Genomic DNA, 9,517 nt, shown 5'->3' with positions numbered 1-9,517 from the left:
AGCCCGACGGAGCAGGCACGAGCAGCCCAGCCCCCTTGTCGGGCACACGGCTCCCGGGGACTTCCCAAAGGCACTCCCGGCGGGGAGGCGCCGGGGCCGGGGCCGGGGCCGGGGGCGAGCGAAGCGCGCGAAGCGCGCACCACCCTGCGCGCGCCCTGCTGCCGTGGCTGCTTCCGGGGCGGCCGCCGCTTTCCCGCCAATGGGAGCGCGCGGCGGCGGCCGCTGCGGGGGCGGGGCAGGGCGGGAAGCGTCGCGAGAGCGGGGGCGCGCGCCGGGGGCGGGGCGGGGCGGGCCCGGAGGGGGCGGGGCCCGCTGGGGCGGGGGCGGCGGGTCCGGCGGGTCCGGTCGGGCGCTCCGGGGCCGCGCCGCTGCGGGGCCATGGCCGCGGGCGGCGGGCGCTGAGGAGGCGGCGGCGGCGGCGGTCGCAGCCACAGGTACGGATAGCTCGCTCTTCTTCCCACCCCCTCCGTCCGCTCCCCCACGGGCCGCCCTGCCGGGGAGCTCGGGCGCAGGGCGGGGCGCCGCCGCCGGCCTGTCAGCTGGGGCTCGCTGCCACAGGTGGCCCGGGGGCTCCCGGGAGGGCGCGGGGCAGCGCATCCTCCGCCGCCCTTCCCAGGGAAGGTTCCCCTGGGGCAGCGCAGCTCCCGCGGGCCCCACCGGTCACCTGGGGGGGCGGGGGCGAGGCCGGGGCCGCGCTGCAGCTCAGCGCGGGGGTGACACGAGGTGGGGAGGGGGGAGCGCAGCGCTTCGGGCCCGGGAGCCGCGGGGCGTGCGGGGTTCGCGATCGCAGGTCCCCCCGGTGCCCCCGTGGGCCAGGGCTGTCCGTCTGCAGTCTCGGTTGGGGACTGACTGACCGGTGCTGGTGCTGTCGTGGTCGGTGCACGGAGGCTCCGTGAGTTCGCGTTCCTTCCTACGTTGTTTGGGTTGTGGTCGATGCGCACGGGTTAAGTAAGTTCAGCCTATTCTCAGCATTTCGCTGTAAAAGTGTCTCCTCGCCCTCCCTCCCTCCCGCCGCACGTCCTCCTCCCAGTTCCTTTTCTCCCTCAAGGGAGGAGGAATAAGGAGCGTTCCTCCTTTGCTTTCTTGGCTCTTTTGAGGGGCTTTCTTTGGCTTTCTTATAACAACTGAAGTACTTTTCTCTGGTTTTCAAAAAAGAAATCCAATATGCAAAAGGAAAAAGAAAGGGTGAGCTGTAGATCCGAACTGTATTTAGTGATGTACTGCTGGAGTGAGATAGGGAGGAAAAAATCCCATTTACATTGTATCTGGAAAAGATCAGTGATACTGAAATAAATGGTAACAATGCTCGAAATTTATCCATTTTACGCTTGGGAAGAGTCTTACGTTGCTTCGTGTTTGTAAGATTATTTCAGATTCGTACAGTTAGACTTTGGTAATAGATACCACCAATATTTAATTAATCCTTGAGAACTAAACAAGGTATTCTCTGGTGAAATTTTCTCTAGGTGGGAATAAGTTTGCTTGAGAAAATGCTGCAGCATAGTCACTTACTTTTATTAGAAAATAATATTCCCACCTTACTTGGTGTAGTACTGTTATGTACACAACAGAATGAAGTACAGAAACTTAAAGTTTATTGCATAAGCCACAAAATCTAGGCTAATGGATATCCCTAGTACATAACATTTTTTTCCCGGGAAGTGTTTGAGAATCCAGACCCAGGACTGGGGGGAAGCTGTGAGTGATGACTTTCTAGTGATGATCTAGGAAAAGAAAACGAAGGATTCTTTTGAAATTGCTGCTTCTATGTGACAAAAATACTATGTAAGAGAATTAAAACCAAACAATTAAAAGAGGACCCAGCCTGTCATTAATGCTCACCATAAATGATGTATTTTGCTCTCTTCTTAGTGTGGGTCTGGCTATAGTTAAGACAACTTGTATTTCATAACTGGACTTTTTGAAGACTGGCAACCTGATCACTGAAACTGATAAATCATTAGAAATGAGAAATAGAGAAGGATCTGTTAGACTATTCCGCCTGATTGTCAGCATAGACTTGCTTAATTTGGTTTTCAATAGCAATTGTTTGGTAAGGTTATGAATACACATGCAGGACAACCAGGGAATCAGGCCCAACCAATATGGATTTATGAAAGGAAGGTTCTGCTTGACCAACCTGATATCCTTCTATGACAAAGTGACCCGCTTAGTAGATGAGGGAAAGCCTGTGGATGATGTCTGTCTTGACTTCAGTAAAGCGTTTGACACCGTCTCCCACAGCATCCTCCTAGAAAAACTGGCTGCTCACGGCTTGAATGGGAGTACTCTTCAGTGGATAAAAAACAAGCTTGATGGCTGGGCCCAGAGAGTGGTGGTGAATGGAGGTAAACCATGCTGGAGGCCAGTGACTAGTGGTGTCCCCAGGGGTCAGTTCTGGGACAAGTCCTGTTTAACATCTTTATTGATGATCTGGACATGGGGATTGAGTGCACCCTCAGTAAATTTGCAGACAGCACCGAACTGGATGGGAGTGTTGATCTGATTGAGAGTAGGAGGGCACGTGGAGACCTGGACAGTCTGGATCAGTGGGCTGAGGCCAGTGGTATGAGGTTCAACAAAGCCAAGTGCCAGGTCTTGCACTTGAGTCACAACAACTGCTGCAGCGCTACAGGCTGGGGGAAGACTGGCTGTAAAGCTGCTCAATAGAAAGGTACTTGAGGGTTCTGGTTGACAGTGACTGAACATGAGCCAGCTGTGCCCAGGTGGCCAAGAAGGCCAATGGCAGCCTGGCCTGTATCAGCAATAGTGTGGCCAGCAGGACCAGGCCAGTGACTGTCCCCTGTACTCGGCACTGGTGAGGCCACACCTCAAATCCTGTGTCCAGTTCTGAGCCCCTCACTTCTGTACATGAAACCTACACAGTTACATGATTGTGTCAGAGTTGTCACTTCCAAAAGGACATTGAGACAGTGGAGCATGTCTAAAGAAGGGCAACAAGGCTCATGGAAGGTGTAGAATACATCTTATGAGGAGTAGCTGAGGGTGTTTAGCCTGGAGAAGAGGAGGCTCAGGGGAGACCTCATTGCTCTCTATAACCACCTGAAAGGAAGGTGTAGTGAGTGAGGGCCAGTCTCTTCTGCCATGCCTGCAGTGAGTGGACCAGAGAAAATGGATGGTTGAACTAGATAATCTTGTAAGCCTCTTCCAACCTTGATGATTTTATGATTCTAAAAAGTGTTGTTTTTAAATTTAATATTTGGAATGAATCATTCAAAGCTCAGTGTTTGATTAAGCCTGGCTTTTGCAAATCATCATCGCAGTTCTCTGGGCTGCTTCAGGTCAGTGTGTTGAAGACAAAAAACCCGTACTTTTTCTTTAAAAGAAAGATGTCTATTTTTGCTCTAGTACTACTAAAAGACTTCCTTTTTAAAACATAATATAGATATACTATTGTCGTGGCCTAGAATCTTTTATTTGAAGTTTAATTTTAATAAGAACATACTACATATATTTTAAATTTAGTGCCTGTATAGTTCAAATTTCTCATAACCTATATGTGTTTAACATAGGTGTGCAGATGTCCACATACGCCCCTATAACAATTGAAGAGATTTACTCACCACATTTACAGAAAAAAAAATAAAATTTCTTCTTTTCTGCCAGCTAAGGTTTGTCAATATAGACTGACTTAGAGTGAATTTAGGCATGGGATAGATTTACACAAAGAGATTAAATCCATGGCAAATTTCCTATTGGATTCCCTTAAGTTGATTATTGATTTTGCTCCTTACATATATTCAAACAAGGATACATGTATATGGAAAAGCTAGCTAAATGCTTATTACATGCTCTGATGAGAAGAGTGTTCCTCAGCAAATCGCTGGAAAAATGGGTTTATAAATTCATAGAATGCTTTGGGTGGGCTAGAAGGGACCTTTAAAGGCCATCTAGTCCAACTACCCTGCAGTGAGCAAGGACATCTACAACTAGATCAGGTTTCTCAGAGCTCTGTCCAGCCTGACCTTGAATGTTTCCAGGGATGGGGCACCTACAACCTCTGGACAGCCTGTGTCAGTGCCTCACCACCCTCATTGTAGAAGATTTTTTATATCTAATCTAAACCTACCCTCTTCTAGTTTAAAGCCATTCCCCCTTATTCTAATACAACAGGTGCTGCTAAAAAGTTTGTCCCTGTCATTCTTATAAGCCCCATTTAAATATTGAAAGGCTTCTGTAGGGTCTTCCCAGAGCCTTCTCCAGGCTGAACAACTCCCACTCTCCCAGGCTGTCTTCATAGCAGAGATGCCCCATCCCTCTGATCATTTTTGTGACCCTCCTTTGGACCTGCTCCAGCAGGTCCATGTCTTTCCTGTGTGGAGGACCCCAGAGCTGGATGCCGCACTGCAGGTGGGCTCTCACCAGAGCAGAGAATCACCCTGCTGGCTATGCTGCTTTTGATGCAGCCTAGGACATGGTTGGCTTTTTGGGTTGCAGTCGCACGTTGCTGGGTCATGTCCACTTTCTTGTCCACCACCACCCCCAAGTCAGTCTTCTCAGGGCTGCTCTTAATCAGTTCATCCTACAGCTTGTATTGATAGTGGGAATTTTCCCAACCCAGATGCAGGACCTTGCATATGGTCTTGTTGAACCTCATGAGCTTCATATGAGTCCACTGCTTGAGCTTATCCAGGTCCTTCTGGAAAGTATCCCATCCCTTAGGCACATCAACCACACTGATGCCTTGGGTTTTAACTTTCATATTTTTCAAATCCTGTACTGCCTGGTGTGTAACTCTAGAATTTCTTGTAGCCTGTTAACTTCTGCTCTCTCATGCTAGGTAGACATAACAAAGCCTCTCCAGGCCTGCTCTCCAAGGACACTCAGACTGTCATAGGCCCAAAAAGTATAAACCAAAAGCCTCTAAAGGGAGGGGCAAGCTTGGGGAAGCTACATCATTAACTGAAGCTTTAACTGGAGAATTAACCCTGATATGCAAATGAACAGAACCTATAAAAGTGTGAAGAACTCGTGACCTGTCGTCCACATTGGGGTCCATCTTGGCAGTAGCCTCTGGCTCCCAAGGGTGTACCTTTGAAGGCCCTTCGAATAAATACCTACCTTTATTCCCTTACTCCTGTCTAGTCTATGTTTTTAGGTGGCCTCTCAAGGCATCAACATCACTCACCTTGGTGTTGTCTGCAAGTTTGCTGAGGGTGCACTCGATTAACTTGGTCTATGTCATTAATGAAGATACTAGGTAACACTGGTCCCACTGTGAACTGCTGAGGGACACCACTTGTCACCAGTGTTCATCTGGACATTGAGCTGTTGCCTGCTCTCTTCTGGATGGGTCCATCCAACCAGCTGCTTATCCACTGAACATTCCACCCATCAAATCCATATCTCTCCAATTTGGAGAGAAGGATGTTTTAGGGGGTTGTGTCGAAAGCCTTGCGGATGTTCAGATAGATGACATCTGTAGCTCTTTCCTTGTCCACTGATGTAGTCACCCCATCACAGAAGGCCACTGGGCTGGTTAGGCAGGACTTGCCCTTGGTGACACTGTGCTGGCTGTCCTGAATGACCTCCCTGTTTCTATGTGTCTTAGCACAGCTTCTAGGAGCGTCTGTGCCATGATCTTCTCAGGCACAGAGGTTAGACCGACTGGTCAGTAGTTCAGCCTTTCTACCCTTTGTTATGGTGGGTAAAACGTTTCCCATTTTCCAGTCACCTGATTGCCATGACTTTTCAGATATGATGGAGTGACTTGATAACTACATCAGCCAGTTATTTCAGGACTCTGGGATGTGTCTCAACAGGTCCTTTAGACTTATGTACATTCAGATTCCTCAGGTGGTTGCAGACCTGATCTTCTCTTTGCTCCCCCAGTCCATCCACTGGAGAGGTGTGGGAAGAAAGGTTGCCAATGAAGACTGAGGCAAAAAAGTTGTTGAGTATCTCAGCCATCTCATCTTTTGTTACCGGTTTGCCAATTGTGTTTGTCAGTGGGAGTGCATTTTCTTTGACCTTCCATTTCTCTCTGACATACCTGTAGAAGCCCATCTTATTCTTTGCATCCCTTGCCAAGTTCAGCTTCATCTTCACCTTGGCCTTCTGACCTCATCCCTGCAAAACTGGGCAGTGTCCTCCCAGAATATCTGTCCCTGCTTCTGCTGCCTGTTCATCTCCTACTTGCCCTTTAGTTTGACCTCAGCTGGTCTTAGTTTGGTCTCAACTCAGCAATGCCTGTCCTGTGCCTTCCTTTCCTCATTTCTTACACCCAGGGATTGGTAGCTCTTATGCTTTATGGAAAGCATCCTTAAAGATCTGCCAGCTCTGTCCTGCTCCCACGTCTCTGAGGGCAGTTTCCCAAGGGGTCCTATGGATTTAGCTCCTTAAACAGCTAGAAGTATGCTATTCCAAAGTTGAGGATCCAGAACTTATTTTTTGCCTGTTCCGTGTCCCTCAGGGCTGCAAACACCATGAATGCATGACTCCTATGGCCCAGGCTTTCACCAGTCCTGTCGTCAGTGATTAGCTCACTTAGGTTGGTGATCAGCAGATCCAGTGTTGCATCCCCTCTGGTCAGGATTGTCTATGTCTTAAGCTATCCTCTATGCATTCCAGGAGTCTTCTTCTGAAATAGCTTGCTGTGCTACTTTTTGAATACATTTTGGGTTGGTTGAAGTCCCCCAGCAGGACAAGAGCCTGTGAGTGTGATGCTTCCTGTAGCTGGAGCAAGAAAGCTTCCTCAGTAGGCTTCCCTGGATCAACCACAAGGTTCTCTTGATACCTTGTTTTGTTCTTTTTGCCACGGTGCTTTCAGCCTGTTGATGGCTGTTCTTCAGAGACAGCTCTTCACAATCTATCCATTTCTTGTTGTAGAGGGCAACATTCTGCCACTCCTTCCCAGTCTGTCGTTTCTTAACAGCCTGTAGCCGTCCACTGTCACACTCCAACTGTGGGATTTTTCCCTCCAAGTTTTAGTAATGGCAACTAAGTTGTAGCTTTCTAGCAGCACAGAGGCTTCCAACTCCTCCTGTGTGTTGTCCATGCTGTGTGCATTTAAGGTGATCCAACTTGCTAAAAGGGTAAAGATGGTGTGGGTGTTCATTAATTAGTTGTGTGATCAATTTTTTCCTTTTTTTGGGTGTCTGATGATAGTTGTTCAAGACAGGAAAGTCCTGTTCCTCTTACATCTGATACTTCTGCCATTTATTCCCTTTTTTGAGTTAACAATAGGAGGAAATTAGATTTAGTAGTCAAATTCAATATCCAGAAGTAAAAGCAATTTTAAACAGTAGGTTTTATTTATACAAATGAGGTACTTCCAGGCTGTTTTGTTGTCAGTGCTTTCACTTCCTTTTCAGTTAGTTTTAATGTTTGTGTACTTCTCAGATGATTGGACCATTGTTGTATTGAAAACGGATAATAATTTTATATATTAAAAAGAAAACCTTCAGGTTTTGCTGCAGTGTTGGACAAGTGGGACCCTTCAGATTTCTCTGAAATGCATGATGGAGAGCAGAGATGCTGTAGGTAGTATAACGTAGGTATATATTAGGACCTCTATAATTCAAGTGCTGAAGGACAGGATGCAGACAAAACAAAATGGTTATGGTGTTATGTCGATAAACCTGCATGGTTTCTGTGCAGTGTCTTTCAGAGTCTTCATACTGTGATTTACAAGTCTGTTGGTTTCATAGGTAGGGGATCCTGCAGGTTGATGTTCAGGTCTCCAGCGTTTAGTAGCAGATGACATAGGAAAACACTTAACCTGAAGGCAGTTTATGGTAAAACTGTTACCTATTGTACCTGAGTAAACACTGCAGCGCCCAACAGGGTTAAAAGGTCATCTCCATAGTGTGGTGTGTTGGGCTTTGTTAAAATTGCTGCAAGGAGGGATCCGTCCAAAAATGTAGAGCTGAAGTACCTGATCATGTGTGAAAACCCAACTTTTCCTATAGATGGCTTTTCTTAGGACAAGGAGTGTCTAAGAGTATTTCCCCAGTACGGTTTGTATTTTTAGTGGATTAGCCATTTAAGATAGAGCAGCAGGGACAAGTGAAGTGGATTTCATTTTATTGCCTGATACTGTTTTGTGGATTTTTTTTCTTTTAAACGCAGTGCAGAAGCATTGTTGTGTTTAGTCTTCTAGCCATAGTTTACTGTGAAATGAATTTTTATTTGTATTTATTATATTTATATATAATATATATAACCTGTGGAACATGCGCCTGGCTACTTCATGTAATTAATTGTCTTAATTTTCCGAACTTCAGACATCCAGTTGAGAGAAACTGTGCTCTAGAGATGAAAAGGTTGCAGTTTATTTGCCCAAGTGTAACAACTTCTCTAAGATTCTAGCAAGTTCATCTTTGTGAAGGAAAGCAGAAGTCAAACTGAAATGTGAATAGATGTACCTAATAATAATCTCTTGCTATTGTATTCTTGAAAAGGTTTTACTTTTAGAGGTGCTGGGGTGGAGGAAGATGAAAAATACAGTTACTTGATGACACTACTAATCTTCTTATTTAAATTACTTATACTGAATACCAAACCCATAAAAATATTTGTTTCCCATATAAAGGTTAAATATGTGCTTGAGATGAGATCGACAAGACCAGTCTGGTCAGTTTTGTGGAAAAGACCCATACTCTGATGTCGTGGTGTTTATTTTCTTTATCTTTGCAGTAATTTTTACATGCACTTGCTCCTTGCCTGGTTTATTTCGTATAGTCTAGGAGCTCTTTTTCCTGATTAAATGGTGTGACCATGGGAAAAGATGAAGTATTAAAACTTCTATAGAACTTAAAAGCCCACCGCATACTTTCTGTATTTATTAGCACTCTATATTTATTGCCTGTTTGGGAGGATGCAGACAAGAATGAAACACACTGGATCCATTGCTGGTGGTTAAAGAGGGAAACTTGAAAAAGATACCCTTATAGCTGTTTTTTTATCTTGTTGTCGTTAGAATTAGGCTTAGGATAAATAAGAGCAGCTGACTCGAGCAGAAACTCTTGTGACCTACTTGGTTGCAAGTGCTGGTAAATGCATGTGGTCTTGCTGTGTTTTGCCAGCAGAGACTGGGCTGCCCAGAGCAGAACCAGAGGACAAGAGTGAGGATCCATGTTAGCCTGTAGTACCTCAGGGTGACAGGCATGACCAGGCCAGTTGGTTGTGTGGGTGAGTTGTACATTTGCCTCCCAAGATAGTTAAAGGGTGGTTGCAGTGCATTTTACAGTACAGGAGCCTGCTGAAAAACTTTCCAGAGTGTAAGTGATAGTGAAACAATATTTAATGTAATGTTCCTCCCCACCCCCAATGCAGCCTTGAAATTCTAGTTAAACTAAAATGATGAAACTTACTGCAAGGTGTCTGTGTTCTGCATTTCATGCCTGGTTCTGAAGGTCATTAAGGCAGTACTTTTTTAAAGACAGCTGTCAGTATGGATGGTGTGCTGTTTAATATTTCCCGGTTTTAAACTGCTTTTTAATTGTTTTTATTGGTTCTTGTTTTGTCTACTTGCATTTTCAGGGTGGATGCAAAC

At 46.1% G+C, this 9,517-nt stretch overlaps 1 protein-coding gene across 3 annotated transcripts in view; it reads left to right on the top strand.

Moving 5' to 3' along the window:
* Positions 1 to 393: 393 nt before the first annotated feature.
* The window catches only part of AKAP11 (A-kinase anchoring protein 11), a 44,894-nt gene continuing 35,770 nt past the window's right edge, over positions 394 to 9,517 (top strand). For all 3 annotated transcript variants that reach the window (XM_039568108.1, XM_039568101.1, XM_039568095.1), the window contains exon 1: positions 394 to 434. The gene's annotated coding sequence lies outside the window, so the exon portion shown is untranslated. The remainder of the gene's footprint in view (positions 435 to 9,517) is intronic.

This window comes from Corvus cornix, chromosome 1 (genome assembly GCF_000738735.6).
Source record: "Corvus cornix cornix isolate S_Up_H32 chromosome 1, ASM73873v5, whole genome shotgun sequence".
In the NCBI taxonomy this organism is placed as follows: Eukaryota; Metazoa; Chordata; class Aves; order Passeriformes; family Corvidae; genus Corvus; species Corvus cornix.
Note: the sequence above shows the minus strand (reverse complement) of the source record. Positions and strands in the feature narration are given on the sequence as shown.